This window comes from Danio rerio, chromosome 12 (genome assembly GCF_052040795.2).
Source record: "Danio rerio strain M-AB ecotype USA chromosome 12, GRCz13ab, whole genome shotgun sequence".
NCBI classification, from domain to species: domain Eukaryota; kingdom Metazoa; phylum Chordata; class Actinopteri; order Cypriniformes; family Danionidae; genus Danio; species Danio rerio.
The window spans coordinates 36,990,001-37,007,500 of record NC_141032.1 but is presented as its reverse complement, the minus strand read 5'-3'; the positions used below and the strand labels follow the sequence as shown (position 1 = coordinate 37,007,500).

General features: G+C 35.4%; 2 long non-coding RNA genes across 3 annotated transcripts in view; one reads left to right on the top strand and one right to left on the bottom strand.

Annotated features, from left to right (window-relative positions):
* Positions 1-17,500, top strand: part of LOC147834517 (uncharacterized) — an 83,852-nt gene that overhangs the window by 20,861 nt on the left and 45,491 nt on the right. The window contains exon 3 of one of the 2 annotated variants that reach the window (XR_015504359.1): positions 8,208-8,273. The exons of the other annotated variant lie outside the window; for it this stretch is intronic. This is a non-coding gene — a long non-coding RNA (uncharacterized LOC147834517). Of the gene's footprint in view, positions 1-8,207; positions 8,274-17,500 lie in introns of those variants that run through there. 2 annotated transcript variants of the gene reach the window in all.
* On the bottom strand, positions 3,244-6,242 carry LOC141376845 (uncharacterized). Its single transcript, XR_015504361.1, has 6 exons — positions 6,006-6,242; positions 5,573-5,679; positions 4,488-4,614; positions 4,226-4,311; positions 3,884-3,926; positions 3,244-3,786 (listed from the first exon to the last, which is right to left on the bottom strand). It is a non-coding gene; the product is annotated as an uncharacterized LOC141376845 (long non-coding RNA).

Below are 17,500 nucleotides of genomic sequence, written 5' to 3'. Positions count from 1 at the left end.
CAACCTCTCGCTCGCAATACTGTTTTCTTAGACAAATTAAAGTGACTGTTTGTTTGAGGGTTGGAGGGAAGAAAAGAAGACAAAATCTGTTAGCACTTGTGATGAGGGATCTGTGTGTGTGATAGTGTGTACATAAGCTTTTGCCTCTGGCATCGATATTGCCCATGCTAAGCTCATCTGGTGGTAGCTGATCTTTGTAACCACTTACACATGTTGGTACAGTGTAGATACATGCTTGAAGCTCCCCCTGCAGTGCCATGCTGATGCTCCATGGGGTACGAGCATCTCTCAACTGCAGTATCTCACAAACTGGCCCCGATAAGCTTTCCCAGACATCTGCCTCTCCAAAGCAAGCAAGGCCTCTCCTGCTGCCGATGGATGGCCCACTTCACTTCAGAGCACAGCTTCAAGATCCAACTGGAAAAGGAAAGTTCGTCGAGGCAGCCTTTGATGTGGCTTGATAAAACCTTGCTCGAAAGTTAAAAAAACTAGGGCTGGCAGCCTATTAAAACTTATAATTGAATTAGTTACATGATATGCCAGTTAATTAATTGAGTTAATTACAATTAATTGCATACATCAATATTGGCTGAGCCTCCGAATTAAGAACATTACATTTAGAAAATTACATTTTACCAGTTATGCATTGATTAGACTTGCAAAATGTGGCTTTGGATATTAATGTTCTTTCTTAAAAATAAAGGTTTTCACAGTCATGCTGTAAAAGAGCCATTATAGGTTCCTGAAAGAAATTGTCAAGGAACTGTTCTTGGATTATTTATTTAAAGAATCTTTTTTACCATTTATATACGGTTGAAGTCAGATTTATTAAACCCCCTAAATTATTAGCCCTCCTGTTTATGTTTTTCCCCAATTTGTGTTTTAACGGAGAGAAGAATTTTTTTAACACATTTCTAAACATAACAGTTTTATTAACTCATTAACTCAATAGCTGATTTATTTTATCTTTGCCATGATGACAGTACATAGTATTTTACCAGATATTTTTCAAGACACTTCTATACAGCTTAAAGTGACATTTAAAGGCTCAACTAGGTTAATTAGGTTAACGAAGCCGGATAGGGTAATTAGGCAAGTTATTGTTTAACAATGATTTGTTCTGAAGACTATAGAAAAAATATATAGCTAAAAGGGGCTAATAATTTTGTCCTTAATGTTTATTTTTTATTTATATTTTTTATCTATTTTATTCTTGACAAAATAAAACAAATAAGACTTTCTCCAGAAGAAAAAAATATCATCAGACATACAAAAATTTCCTTGCTTTGTTAAACAACATTTGGGAAATATTTAAAAAAGAAAAAAGATCCAAAGGGGGTTTAATAATTCTGATTTCAACTGTTAGATGTTAAAGGTTAACAGAATCATTGATGTCTTTATTTTTTAAAGAACCCTTATTTTTTATGAATGATTTGTTGGTTTTACATATTGTTACACATATTGACATGGAGTCCAGACAGTAATACATTTTTAATCCAAAACAAAAACGAAAAAGTTGTCAGTCTGTCCAAGGGAAGACTTGAAAGCTGCTTAGACGGAATGCATTCTCTTAAATGTATATATCTACCAGAAATGAATATTCTGTCATCATTTTCTCACATATACTTGTTTCAAACCATTATGAGTTTCTTTCCTCTGCTAAACACAAATATATTTTGAATATTTTGAAGGACCTACAACCACTGACTTCCATAGTAGAAAAAACAAATAAAAATATGTTAAATAAAATAAAATATAAGCTTTTTAGGTAAATAAACCTTTATTTTTTTTTAATTAAGAAATATTTAAACCTGTTAATGCAGCTACACACAGGGTTCAGCGATAAGGATTTTTTCTATTAGCCTGATCGGTCCAGTGGTTGAGATTTTTACTGCCAAAATTTCCACTGGCCCCACCTGAAAAAAAAGTTAATAGCTATTTTTAAAATGCTAATAAACGTATAATTAGCAAAATTCAAAGTTTTATGCAAGCAAAAAGAGCAGTATGAAAAATGTGCAGGTATTTTATTGCAGTTCTAAATTATTTTTTAAAAAGTGTCTGACTTCCCAAACTGACGGCAAACTGTGCAAATTGCCACTTCGTTTTTTCATCGTGTTGTATCCATGTAAATGTCTGCTTTCAAGATTGGTTGTTTGGTCATTTCCAATAAATTTCCCATAGATTTCTTATTTAGGAATATAAATATTGAATTATATATTCATCATGACAAGATTTAGAACCCCTGCTCTAGTACTTGCACATGCTTATTGATAGTATTTGTATATTTGATTATAATTGATTTTTATAATTTTTAATTATATTTAAGTTAGATTCATACAAATGTTTGAAAGCAAAGACAAAACTGAAAGGAAATTATAAACCAAATTTAGAAAGACATGAGTACCCTCAAGAAAAAAATAGAGGGAGGATCAAATGCACCAGAACCCCTCTGAACTCCAATCGTAGGTTAATTTTTCCAGTGGTAAAAGTCTTGACTAGTTTTGCACACTGTATTGGCAAATGCTGTATAATGCATTCCAGGTCAGTATATGATGATGTCACTTTGTGAAGAAACATTACGCTCCTGCACTGCACACGTTCACATAGTTTGCCATTGTTGTTGTAAGGTGCCACTTATCAGCCCGACGATGGAATCCAGAGCCGTGTGTGAAGGTTAAATGCTTTATTTCTCACATGTGAACAATTAGTTTTATTTATTTTATTGTTTATGTACAATTTGATTCTAGCTCCGAGTTGAGTCTGACTCCAATTTCATGTAATTGTTAAATTGATACTAACTAAGAACTGATCACATTCATCAGTTATGAATACATGTAGATATTTATTATTTTAAACATCCCATCATTTAATATAATTGTTCATTATTTACCCAGAGTTTTGCGCTGACCAAAAAAAAAAAAAAAACATGCTCACGGGCTCAGCCTTGCCATTCTGGATTTATTCACTCAGGATTGGTGATACACAGCAAAATATGGGGAACCAAAACAACTCTATGGGTGTTAATTTCAACACTTTGAAAGTGTCTCATGGGGTCCACTCAAAGCAGAGTTAAATCAACACTTTCAAAAGGGTTGGCACATTGACACCGAAGTAAGGGTTAATTTTAACTCTGGGCAGAGTTAAAAAATGTAACTATATTTAACACCGCCTGGTGTAATATATTGTTATTTTATTCAACTCTTTTGAGTGTAAATATGGTAAAAAGGTCAAATAGACTGTAAATTACAAAAGAAAAAACATTTTATTTGAAAACATTCACCACTTCAACAATTCATTCAGTTTTTAAAATGCAACAATGTCAAATATGCTTTAAATGTTTTATTAGTACAGACAGTATCAACAAAATATGTATGACCAGTGCTCAAAAAGGCTGTTTCAGTCCTTTGGTCCAAACTTGATGTGTTATCTGAGCAATTTGAAAGTTCAATATAGCGTCACTCATAGTTTTCTTCTAAACTCATAGTTTTCTTGTGAAATTACATTTTAAACAACTTGGCGTGCAAATCTTTCACTTCGGGTGTTTCCTTGGTCCTCCATATCAAACACAGCAGTTTAGATGAAGGTATAAATGCTGTAAACTTGTGTGAAAACAAACTGGAGCTAGGAAATCTCATCAAGCATGTCCTGTGAATGAAGTGCTTCCCAGCCACAGGATGACCTTTTTATCCATGACGATGTAGTAGCTGCTGATCGCTCGTCTGGTGGTTCCTGATGCACGGATATAGGGTGATGCTCTTCTAAGAACTCTTCAAGACTCCAGCATGGCTAAGAAAAATGTTTAAAAACAAATTGCAATCAAATTCTATGATATATTTAAAAGAACATTTAAAGTAAATAAAACATTCAAGAAATCTAAACTCACCTTTTGAAAATCTTCATGATGATCCACAACTTGACTCTCCCAGCTGGTTGAGGTGACAGGATATGGAAAAGTAGAAAAAACACATACATCACTGTTGGATCTCCAAAAACAATTAGGTTAACCACTATGACTAGAACTGGAAAAACAGGCAGCTGTCTGTCCAGAATCCTGAATTTAACACAACACTTGGAGCAAATTTTAGAGGAGCTTAAAATCTTTTATATCATTTAGTGATGCTGACTCCCCCAAAATATTGGCCACAGTGTAAAAAATATTTATAAACTTCATAAACAGTTTTCTGTAAGCGTGTGCGTGCGTGTGTGTGTGTGTGTGTTTCTTTACCAGATTTAACTTGTTAGGCCCTTTCAGGTCCAGTATTGACACCACCTTTACTGGAGTCTAGCAGATGTTTCAGGTCCAAATATAATCTAAAATATTAGGATAAGCAGAAGAGGAAAAGTGCAAAGTAAAGAGCAAAACATTATTTAAGTAACAGTTCACCCACAATACAAAACTTATCACCTTCATGTCATTTGTTATTCTCTAATGCTCTAATACCCTCTCAGCTTATTGTGAAACAAATACAGAACTTTATCAAACATACCTTCATTATTATCACCACATATGACCAAGAAGGTGTGCTTGGTCATTTCACCAACTCTGGAAATACACCATCCGTCTCTAATCAGCCACCGTCACAGGGTCTTGTGTTATTGTATAGAGAACTGTGGCTGTTAAAAAAACAACAAAAAATTTGTATCTAACACATATGCATAACCTTCAGATAAAAAAGAGAGATGAACATCACAAAGTATGCCTCACACTTTTCCAGATATCTTTTGATTCAGATGTTAATTATTGATAATAAATCTACAAATCAAACCTGTATCATCATTAGGCTGCTCAAATATGAATCAGTTGATTAATTTTACAGACAGGTGGCTGTTTACAACGCACTAAATTGTCTTTAATAAAAAGGAAATGTTGTGTACAGTACATGCTAGCCTATACTTTTAAGCACAATATCATGCGGGAGAAAAAGCTTGACTAAGATGTTCCTGACTACATAAATAGCCTAACTTACTAACGTCAGACATCCCGAGTTGGGAAAAGTAATTTTCGGGGGATACAGAGTTGATTTGCGGGAGGTAGCGGGAGAGATGAGAACCTGAAGAGCAATGGGATGAGTTGCGCGCGACGTACCTAAAGAGCGGTGGGGGTGACTTGCGCGCGACGTACCTGAAGAACTGGGAGGGATGCGGTGGAGAGGAGTGTGCAAAGTGTTTAATGACCGGGCGGGAGACGCGCGATTTCCGGGAGATTATCATTCATTTGCGGGCATCTACTTGGGCATCTGGGAGTCTCTGTGCATTTGCGGGATAACGTTAACGTTAGTCCCGCAACTTCCGGGAGACTTCTGTAACCTTAAATGTCTGAGAAAGTGCAAACGCGGTCATTTAAAGACATTAATGTTAACATTCCGACTTTAATGGTTGTCAACGCTTAATATAATTCAAGCGTACGTTATCACGCGAGTCTATGAACTAACTGTATATGGACGGCCACGAATGAACCAGTTTAAAAGGGCCGCGGTGTTTAAAATAACCAAATTAACGTACACGAATAACAAACAATCATATGTTTTAGTCAGGAAGCCTTTTACAAGTAAGCATATGTTCATTTACTCACCAGATATGTTTTAGAAACTCTCCAGAGCGAATGGAAACCGTCCTGTGTTGCCGTTAGCATCCGGGCAGAGTAGGCTAGGCTGCTCCGGGGATTCCCTCGCTAGTTTGCTTCGAATTAAAGGAGAAGTGTCGATTTTATTTTACAAATGGGTAACAACGCACAAAATGGCATTAAGCGTAAAAGAAATGTATTGAACATGTACATTTGATGTTTTTATGCACTATGTATGCGTGAGCATATATAAAAACATTCTTGAAAAGAAGTCAATAGTAATGCAGTTAACGTTAAGCTAGATACACAAACGACCATGAATGAACCGCAGAAGTTTAAAATTGTCACTCCATTGTAAAGTTATTAACTTAACAATATGTTTACAACTGTATTTCCTTAAAGAAAGTCAGTAAAATACCAACATTTAGGTAGTTTGACTCACCAGTTGCTGTTCTAAACCTCAGATGGAAAATGGCGTCTGGAAAATTCTTCAGTGACTGGGGCTGCATGAATTCCCGGATGTTGGAAATAACACCACCAAGTGTTGAAAACTTAACTCCTTTATTTCGCACTGAATAAAATCAATTCTAACTCTTATTATATTCATTTATCAAAATCTAACTCTTTAACGTCAACACTTTACTCTGAAATGCTTCAACACCGAGAATTTAACTCAGATGAATTTGCTGTGTAGGAACATGTACAACTGGTTTTCTTGCAGATCTACTTTTCAGATAAATTGCTCAGTATCTAAGTTCTTACATTGTTTTGGTTCTCTAGTACGTGCACATTCTTATGGATTGAAGATGTAATACAGTGTTCAGCATAATTGAGTACACCCCATTTTGATAAGAAATATTTTGATCAATTTCTCTGTGAATATAGGCAATGTATTTTGGTGCATTTAAGCAAAACAGATTTTTTAAACAGATATACTTATTAAAATAATATATTTAGAAATTGAAAGAAAATACAAATAAATGCAAGCAAAATATTGCAAAACATTACAAACTACAAAATTTCAACAACATTTTTAATTTTTGTTTTGCTTCTCTTTTTCCTCTTTTTAAAATTAGTATTTAAGATTTTTCTATAACATATAAATGTGGGTGTACTAGTTTTTGGACCCGTATTGTAAGTAATTTTGTTAGATAAGCTCCAGATTTGGCTTCAGTACTGACTAATCTAATGTATGTGCACAAATAATATTGTATAGCTTTCTATTAAAAATATGAATTTAAAAGATGTGAGGGGTGTAAATAATCGCAGTTTTAAATTGTGTTTGTTTGATGATAACATTGTTAAAAATGCACACTTTTAGACATTTTTAAAAAGTCTGCTTTTTTAGCACTCGAAAATGATGCTGTTGTGTTAATCAATGACCCAAAAGTCCCCCAACAATTTTTTCGTTTTTAATTGAGAAATTATCAAGTAAATGGCAGCTGATTTGCTTAAAAAAATAATGGGGGGGGGGGGGGGGATTTTTCAAATCATATTGCCTGTCCAGCAGCATTTTTCCAATCTAGAGGCAAAGAGGAAAAAAATCAAATAAAGCAAATTAAAGTCTAAACACTTTGATTAAATTTTACATGTTTCATTGACCAGCCTGCAAGACCAGGAAATATTTGGTGGATGTAGCGTAAAATCTCTAGGTTGAAGAAGTTACACTGAATTTTTGACATTCTAAATTGTCCTGTCAAGCTTATACCGTGAAGCTATAGGATGTCAGATTGTGGACTAGGCATGGGACAATAACTGTTTTCAAGCTATAGCGCTGCTTGGAAAAGTTAAGGTTTTAAAACCATCAAAATTTTCTGTTATATTCCTAAGGTATGTGTACATTATTTTTTTTTTACTGTTTTGCTGTTGTTGTTGTTGTTGTTGTTTTTTCAAGATAACAGTATCTCCAGCAGAAAAAATATCCAAAGATGCTGTTTTTAAATTGTAAAAAAAATCAGTTTAGAAACTAATGAAGATAGCAGAAGTCAATGATTCATTTGAATTATGTAGCCTGACATGTTTACTGCTCCAAAATTTTTTATATACAATAAAATACTCAAAATAAAAGGCTGCATCTGAAATCGACTACTACTCAGTAGGTACTGCATTTGAATTTACTACTTGACCGATAGAAAAGTATGTTTTTTTATGAATGTTACAAGAGTACATGTTGTACTACGTCAATGATATTGAAGTATGCAATTTCAGACGCAGTCACTTTGTTCGAAGTGGCAAAACATTTCTATTTTTTACTCAGACATGTAAAAAGAATATATTTTAGAGCAGTAATCACAATACCGTGAAACCGTGATATTTTTATCCAAGGTTTTCATACCGCTAGAATCTTATGCCGGCCCATGCCTATACTGGACAGATTTAAATACACTTGAACTTTTTTTTTTTTTTTTTTTTCACCAGTCATAACAACAAAGGGCAAACCCAGACTAGCAATCAGTAAATAATTATAGAGCTGATCAAAGTCTGGTTGTACAGCAGATTTCCACATTGCAGCTGAGGCTAATAAACGCCAGTGATCTCGCCTTTGTTTACTGTCCCTATGTTTGTTAGCCATAAAAGGATTTGTATATTCTGTTTACTGTTCCACATGTTTATCTGTCTCGCTGTCTCTCTCCTGTGTATCCAGCTGTTGCGTTCTCGTTCCACTCAGCGCATTCTTCAGGACGGGGTGTGTGACGTGTGTGTGTGTGTGTGTGTGTGTGATGGAGACGAGAGATGGACCTGCAAGCCCCTTATGAGAGACAGATGGCCGATCGCGATGCACGTGTAAAAGAGAAAGAGAGAGAAGTGTATGCAAACAGAGAACAAATACGTAGAACATCTGGACTGGACTAATGAGTAGGTGTTAAGAGAGTGTTGATTGAAAGTAATAAGCATCTCTTCAAAGCGATTTAACAGTGACGTACAGATCTTTTTTATTTTTTTAAATTATTCATAATAATGACACTGATGGTTTTAATATATTAAAGCAAACAATATTTTCAAGGAGACCGTTTGGCGACGCTCCTGTCTCAGAAGTCTCATTGTTCAGCTGAAGATCAGTGAGAAATGATGGACAACGCAGGACATTTGAGAACTGAGATAAAAGTGTATTTTGGAAAGGAAAGTGGAGTTTGCTTTGTGGCTCTTGTGAAACGCTTTAAGTTAGCTTGAGTGCATTGTGTGTGTGAGACGCCAGGCACACAATAGCAGGGTCAAGTTTAGGCTGGTTTGCTTCAGAAGTAACCTATTGTTGGTAGATTCCATCATCACACCAGTATGTGGGCAAACGGTGTGTTTAATAGCTGATGGCAAATCAGCAATGTGTTTTCTGCAACATAGGAATAAAAGAATGATTAAAATAGATTATTAGTTAGTAATTTTTAGCTTGTAAAATGATGTACAAGAGGCATCATTGTGGAAAAAAATCTCAGCTTTTATTTACATAAAAAAAGTAGGAATTTACCAGGGACATGAATAATTTTGGCCTTGCTTTATATATATATATTTATATATATATATTTATATATATATATATATATATATATATATATATATATATATATATATATATATATATATATATATATATATAACAGTTGATTTCAGAACTATTTGCCCCCTTTGATTTTTTTTTCTATATTTCCTAAATGACGTTCAACAGAGCAAGAAAATTTTCAAAGTATGTCTTCTAATATTTTTTCTTCTGGAGAAAGTCTTATTTGTTTTATTTCAGCTAGGAGAAAATAAGTTTTTAATAATAATAATAATTAAAAAAAAAAAAAAAAAAAAAATATATATATATATATATATATATATATATATATTAATAGTCCCTTTAAGCTATTATATTACGTTATATTACTTGCCTAATTACCCTAACCTGCCTAGTTAACCTAATTAATCTTGTTAAGCCTTTAAATGTCGATTTAAACTGTATATAAGTGTCTTGAAAAATATCTAGTCAAATATTGTTTACTGTCATCCTGGCAAAGATAAAAGAAATCAGTTATTAGAAATGAGTTCATGAGCATCAACGTTCTTCCAGATCTCATACTTCTGTATAGCTGCATGTGGTGACTGAGCAACTGCCTCTGAGATTAACATGAATGCTAACAGAGAACCTTCCTCTGCAGGTATTACATTATTTTATGGACACACACACACACACACACACAGGATATAGCATAGAATGTGCTTTCACAATCGCATACAAAAACACAGCACACGCAAGTGACAGTGACACTCAGATCGAGGATATAGAGAGAAATACAGTGCATTGTTGGGATTGTGTGTGTATGTGTGTGTGCGTCAGCATGAGCCAATGAAGAATGTGGCAGCGACAGATCAGCCATGGAAAGAAAAGCCTCCAGTTCTGCTCTCAGCTGATGTGTGTGTGTGTGTGTGTGCGCGTGCTTGTGTGTGTGTGTGTGTGTGTGTGTGTGTGTGTGTGTGTGTGTGTGTGTGTGTGTGTTTGTGTGTGTGTGTGCATGCTGAGTCAGTACAGAGAACGTAAAGCCCTCAGCCATTCTCCTCCATTTTCATTCTCTAGTGTCGGCAGACTCACTCTTGGGGCCGTACAATCAATCAATATCAGTATGACAGGTGTGTTCGAGTGTGTGTGTGAGTGGTTGTCATGTGATGTGCATCTATGTGTGTGTGTGTGCAGTGTGACACGATTAGAGGTCGTTAAAGGGATATTCACACAAACAATATAATTCTGTTAATTTTTTGGCTCTCTAATGACATTGATATTTAAAAAGATCCATGGCCTATATATATATATATATATATATATATATATATATATATATGTCATCATCAATGTGTGAAATTCTGGTGTTATATACAATGCCTAGGAAATGTATAGAATGGCTTATGGTTTTAGGCAAAATATGAAGTTTAGTATCAGTTTTTTTGTAAAGATTGTGCATACTTTTCCTTTGCATTCTATACAATTCCTTGGCATTATGTAGAATGACCATTACCATTTAGGCAAAGTGTCACAACAAAAGCCTTTATTGATCATTGTGTTTTTTAAAGTGGAAGTAATAAAAAATAAAGCATCTGTTCTTACGGATCTTACGGAAAAACCAATGACAGCAGAACTGAGAGCGCCATCATCAAACAACGACCCAAGTGCCACCGCACAGTGGCAGGAAAAATGGCGAGGGTAGGCCAGTTATATACTTTGCTGCTTGGCAACTCAACATTCAATATAATGCCTAGGCAATGTATAAAGTGGGGGAAAAAAAAAAAAAAAAAAAAAAAAAAAAAAAATATATATATATATATATATATATATATATATATATATATATATATATATATAATTTTTTTTTTTTTTTTTGCATAAAGTGGATTTGGCAAGGCAAGTTTATATAACACATTTCATACACAATGGTAATTCAAATAAAAATGATTCAAATAAATCAAAATAATTAAAAGATTAAATTGTATTAAAACACATTTATAAAAGGTTATAAAAGAATGAAACCGAAAAGAAAAACATAAGTGTGATCTGTGGGATGTAGCACAGCGCTCATTCAGTAAAGGCTCAGCTAAACAGATGTGTTTTCAGTCTCGGATCAATGTTGGAGCACATCTGATCATTTCTGAAAGCTGATTCCAGCAGCGAGGGGTGCAGTAGCTAAAGTTGGATTCACCACTCTTGTAATTTCTAATTTGCTTAATCCTAATGATCTGAGTGATTAGTTCTATTTATTGAGCATATCTGTAATATATTGAGGTCCTAGGCCATTTAGTGATTTATAGGCAAGGGATAATACTTTAAAATCTATTCCCAATGTAACTGGGAGCCAGTGTAAAGACCCGAGGACAGGTGTGATGTGCTCTGATTTTCTGGTTCTGATCAGAATCCTGGCAACAGCGTTCTGGATCAGCTGCAACTGTCTGATTGTCTTTTTGGCAAGGCCAGTGAGGAGTCCATTACAGTAATCCACCCTGCTGCTGATAAAAGCATAGACAGGTTTCTCTAAGTCCTCACTGAAAACAACTGGAAACAATTTGGATATCTTTATACAGAAATGAATGAAAAGAAATGGCATAGTTTATGAGTCAATATTTGCCCATAATATCTGAAAATGCAGATAAATAAAGCAGAGATATTTTATTTAAGATATTTTACTTAAAAATAAATAAATAAAACATTCACAATTAAATGGGTGGTCCAGGGTGTATTTTTAAGGCTTGGCAGTGTTTAGAAGATGCAAAGCGGCGTGTGCTCATGTTTCATTTGTTTTTCATATATCCTACTTTGATTATATACAGCTACTCAGCTAACATGAAAACGATATTTTCTAGTTCCTCCGATAGTCCACACACAAGAGGCTCTGATTGATCAGCTAACATAATATGATGTAATTCGAGGATTGGCTCAACGTCACCAGGAAAAGCGTCACGCCTCTAATTGCATGATGTGCTTCTGCTGTGTAAATTGTGACAGTAGCTGCTAGCCATATCAGTTTGTGCCTAAATCAGTCAGAAAATGAAGAGGACACAGCCGAACCTCACACACGTCCTTAAAATAAAATGTAAAAAGTGTCTTTCACAAGATGGTCGCTGGTTCGAGCCTTTGCTTGGTCAGTTGGCGTTTCTGTGTGGAGTTTGCATGTTCTCCCTGCGTTTGTTTGGGTTTCATCTGTGTGCTCCGGTTTCCCCCACAGTCCAAAGACATGTGGTACAGGTGAATTGGGTAGGCTAAATTGTCTGTAGTGTATGTATGTGAATGAGTGTGTTTGGTGGGTTATAGCTGGAAAGGCATCTGCTGCGTGAAACATATGCTGGATAAGGTTGTTGGTACATTCCGCTGTGGCGACCCCAGACTAATAAAGGGACTAAGCTGAAAAGAAAAGGAATGAATGAATGAAGTGTCTTTCACATATATTCAGAATAAGCATGTGCAAGTAATATGAAATGTTCACATATCTTTTATGAGTTCATTATTTGAGAAGTAGAATGCAAGGCTGTTTACAGCGGTTTGATGGATAAATATGAATTTGATATTATACAACACCTCTGGCTACGCCCCTTTGCTGCTATTTTTTTGTAATCCCCAAACTTTGTTGACTGTAGGCTTTGCTAAGCTAACTCTGTAAAAGCCAATGTCTCCCTTTGCATTGAACTGATTGTTTATGTTACATTACACATCAACTAAAGTTAACAATATGATGTCATAGTGGACCACTACTTTAACTAATTATTTATCTCATTCTAATGTCGTTGATATTTAACAATGTCAAATTTGTTTTTTTTTGTTGCTTCAAATGAAAATGGATATTTTAAAGGTTCATAATTAAAAATTGTTATAAGAATCATTTACCAAACAACTAATTATTTGTCATGATCATGCTAATATTATGGACAGTAAGCATAACACCCAAACTTATGTTGGCACTAGTGCATTTTTAAAATCTAAAACATATTTAAGGACTTTTAGCCATTCGCAATAATAGATCATGACATCAAAGTTGTTTACCTGAGATTCAAATTGTAGGCATTAACTCATTTTCTGAGAAACTGAATATGAAGAAGTGTTTTCATGCTTCAACCAAGAACAAATAATGTTTCAGCTAATGGGGTATGAAAATGACTTGATTTCTGCCAGACCTTTCTGCTTTTATTTTTTGCTTTATCTTCACATTTCACAGAAACCAACTTCTTATCTTGTGTAATTTTGGTAAATGTGTCTTGATAGAAGATTCTAGATGCCCCCTGTTATTATAGATTTTTAGCATGACGTCCAAACTGATTTTTTTTTTTTGTGCATGAAATGAAAATGGATGTTTTTGTTCTAAACATGTTTTTGAAAAGAAAAATTATGTTATCAATATGTAGCATAACATTTGCCTCACTATGAGCTGCAGTGGGTCATGGGTCTGAATGTATCAATCATAATGTGCGTGTGCATATGTGTGTGTGTGTGTGTGTGTGTGTGTGTGTGTGTGTGTGTGTGTGTGTGTGTGTGTGTGAGCGAAGACTCTTCATCCTTTCATCTCACTGAATCACTCACAGCTCCATCAATCACTCCCTCTGACGTCTTCTCATCAACAAAGGGTCCAGCTTTGAATGATAAGATCTGTCTCCACACACACACACACACACACACACACACACACACACACACACACACACAAGCAAGCCTCTATCACATGACGCACACAAAGAACAAACAAGCTGCCACCATACAGCCATATATAAATCCTCGAACAGAACACACACACACACAGACATACACTCACCTACATGCTCTGGATGGTGCAGGACTCCAGTACTCTGCAGTTGTTATGATGCTTGCATTCTAATGTATGGGAGAAACCATCTACACCCCCTTCATTAAACTCCCACTCAGCAGTGGCCATCACCATGAGCAGTTTCCATGGCAACATACCAGCAAACACTGATGGCAGAGTAAAAAAATAAAATAGATCCCCCGTGAGGCTTAGGCCAGATACTTTCAGAGGGAAACAGAAGACGACTGCAACCCTAAACTTTTTACTCTTCTCTTATAACAATTCTACAATACATTTTAATGACTATTGCATTTTTATTGGATATTCATTCATTCATTCTCATTTTCTTTTCAACTTAGTCCCTTTATTAATCAGGGGTCGCCACAGCGGAATGAACCGCCAACTAATCCAGCATATGTTTTACGCAGCGGATGCCTTTCCAGCTACAACCCAGCACTGGGAAACACCCATACAATCTCATTTACACACTTACACTACAGACAATTTTAGCTTACCCAATTCACCTATATCGCATGTCTTTGGATTTGTGGGGGAAACCGGAGCACCCGGAGAAAACCCAGACGAACACTGAGAGAACATGCAAACTCCACACAGAAATGCTAACTGACCCAGCCGAGGCTTGAATCAGTGACCTTCTTGCTGTTAGGCGACAGTGCTACCCACCGCACCACCGCTCCCCCTTTATGAGATATACAGCCATGAAAACAATTGTCAGTTTCTTTGCATTTATGATTTACAGTTTTAGTGTATTTGAGTTTTATTATGCAAGATATTTGACAGTTTTTCCAACATTTCTTGCAAAAATGCTGTCAGTTTTTGTGTATGCTGTTGCACAGAATAACAAAACACATGAAATGCTTCAGAGATTCATTTAGAATTAATAAATATTGTTTTTTAAACTTTTGAAATATAAAAATATCTTTGATGAGAGGAGAAATAGTCGTGCACAACTGAGCCTGGTTTCTCTCGGGGTTTTTTTCCTTCACTTTCTTCATTTAGTGAGCTGTTGTTTCTCGTCACTGTCTCCACTGGCTTGCTTGGTTTTGGGACTTGTAGAGCTGCACATCGATGGATTTGCTCTTCAGCATTAGGACTTTCAGCAGTGACAATTAAACCACACTGAACTGAACTAAACTGAACTTCAACTCTGAAAACTGGACTAACACTTCAATTTACTATAATCTATGTGAAGCTGCTTTGACACAATCTACAGTGTAAAAGCGCTGTAGAAATAAGGATGAATTGAATTGAATGATAACCATATACTGTTACAATTTTAAAAATAATCTTAATTTCAATTGTGCAGTGTAGAATCAGTATTCTGGTTAACAGTATGTTTCCTTAACATATGCAGTTAAACAAATACACAAACATTCATTCATTGTCTTGTCGACTTAGTCCCTTTATTAATCCGGGGTCGCCACAGCGGAATGAACCGCCAACTTATCCAGCAAGATTTTACGCAGCGGATGCCCTTCCAGCCACAAACCATCTCTGGGAAACATCCACACACACACACTCATACACTACGGACAATTTAGCTTACCCAATTTACCTGTGCCACATGTCTTTGGACTGTGGGGGAAACCGGTGCACCCGGAGGAAACCCACGTGAAGGCAGGGAGAACATGCAAACTCCACACAAAAACGCCAACTGAGCTGAGGTTCGAACCAGCGACCCGGCGACCTTCTTGCTGTGAGGCGACAGCACTACCTGCGCCACTGCCTCGCCATACACAAACATATACAACTGTAAATTGACTTTCCCAAAATTCCCTACATGGCACTTAACTTTTTGTTGAAATGACTATAGTTCTTTTAAATAAATAAATGTATGATGTGTTGATTTCATACTTCAAAACACTAGTGAATAATATACACTCTCAGAAATAAAGGTACTGTACGCGAGCTGTCATTGGGGCGGTACCTTTTCAAAAGGTACACACTTGTTCTTGAAGGGTCCATATTGGTACCTTAAAAGTATATAATATTACCTAGACATTTTAAGAGGAACACTTTTGTACATTTTAGGTACTAATATGTACATTTAAGATATTAATATGGACCTTTTAGGTACACATTTGTACCTTCTCAAAAGGTATCACTGCAGGGACAGCTGCGTACCTTTATTTCTGAGAGTGTACAGTAAATTGATGAAATATGGTAGTTTTTTAATGGTCAAGTTCTGGCAAACACAGCTTCAAGTTTTTCACTGTAAATGTTATAGATTTTTTTCTTTACAGTGTACATAGAATAACAAACAGATGCATTAGTTTAGAATGAATAAATATTGTTGGTTGTAATATTGATGACAAGTAATATGTGAAATCAGAATAACAAGACACTGGACTAAAAATGTTGCTTAAGAGAAATAATTTGCATAATAAAATGGAAAACACATATTTAAAATATTTCACAATATTATTTTGTATTTGATTAAATAAATACTGTCTAAAGTAATATTAAAGTAATATTATTTACCCTTTTCTCCTTATGTTTAGTTAAATCTTTTTGTTTTTGTTTTGTTTTTCCATACCCAATGCACTTGGACGGTATCTCTTATCAGTTTATTATATTTAAATATTAAACATGTTTCTTACTCTGTTTGACCTTTGTTACAAAGTGTCTCAGTTATTTTGTTTTTATGATTCTATTTAGTATATTAAAACCAATAAACAAATAATTAAAGAAATAATAATAATAAATAAAGCTTTGGCCTATATTTCTACCATTAGTGTATTTTATTTGGTTATAATTTACTTACTAACTTGTATATCTCCAATCTCTATTGCTTCTTTATTTGAGTGGAGCACAAAATAATATGTTTTTAAAAGCATGTCTCTTTTTGAGGCAAGGTGGCTTAGTGGTTAGCACTGTCAACTCACAGTAAGAAGGTCACTGGTTTGACTACCGGCTGGGTCAGTTGCCATTTCTTTGTGGTGTTTGTATGTTCTCTTTGTGTTTGCATGGGTTTCCACAGGGTGCTCTGGTTTCCCCCGCAGTCCAAAGACATGTGCTATATGTGAATTGGATGAACTAAATTGGTCGTATTGTATGAGTGTGTGCAAATGAGACAGTTTATAGGTGTTTCCCAGTACTGGGTTGAGACTGGAAGGGCATTCGCTGTGTAAAAAATATGCTGGAATATTTGGCAGTTCATTCCGCTATGGCCACACCTGATAAATAAGGGACTAAGCCGAAGGTGAAGGAATGATTGTCTCTTTTTTGACCCCAAATAATCTAAGTCAGTGAGCTCCTCAAAGTTTCTGATTTGGCATTTTGCAATGAATAGCATATTTTGAGATTGAATGAGTGATGACAGAATTGCCAATGCTGGAATCCACACACTCTTCATGACGATTGTGCTGTCACTACAAGCTTGATTTTACATCTGTAAATTTGACTGGCTTCTATCACAAATAATCTGTAAACAGACTCTCAAGGAGCGAGACTGATGACATTCTATCAGCGCAGTTGCTTTAGTATTGTTAAAAGTACACCTCGACGGCATCCATCCCCACTGAGCTTGAGTTTCAAGTATGCGCAGTTGGATTACAATAAGAGCTGGACTCTTCAGTAAGACTAAACTCTGCGAGGTGGATTTGAGCCGCTGTCGCCCTTTAAACAAACAGCATCTCTGTCATCGTCATAATCTGCGTAACCTTCT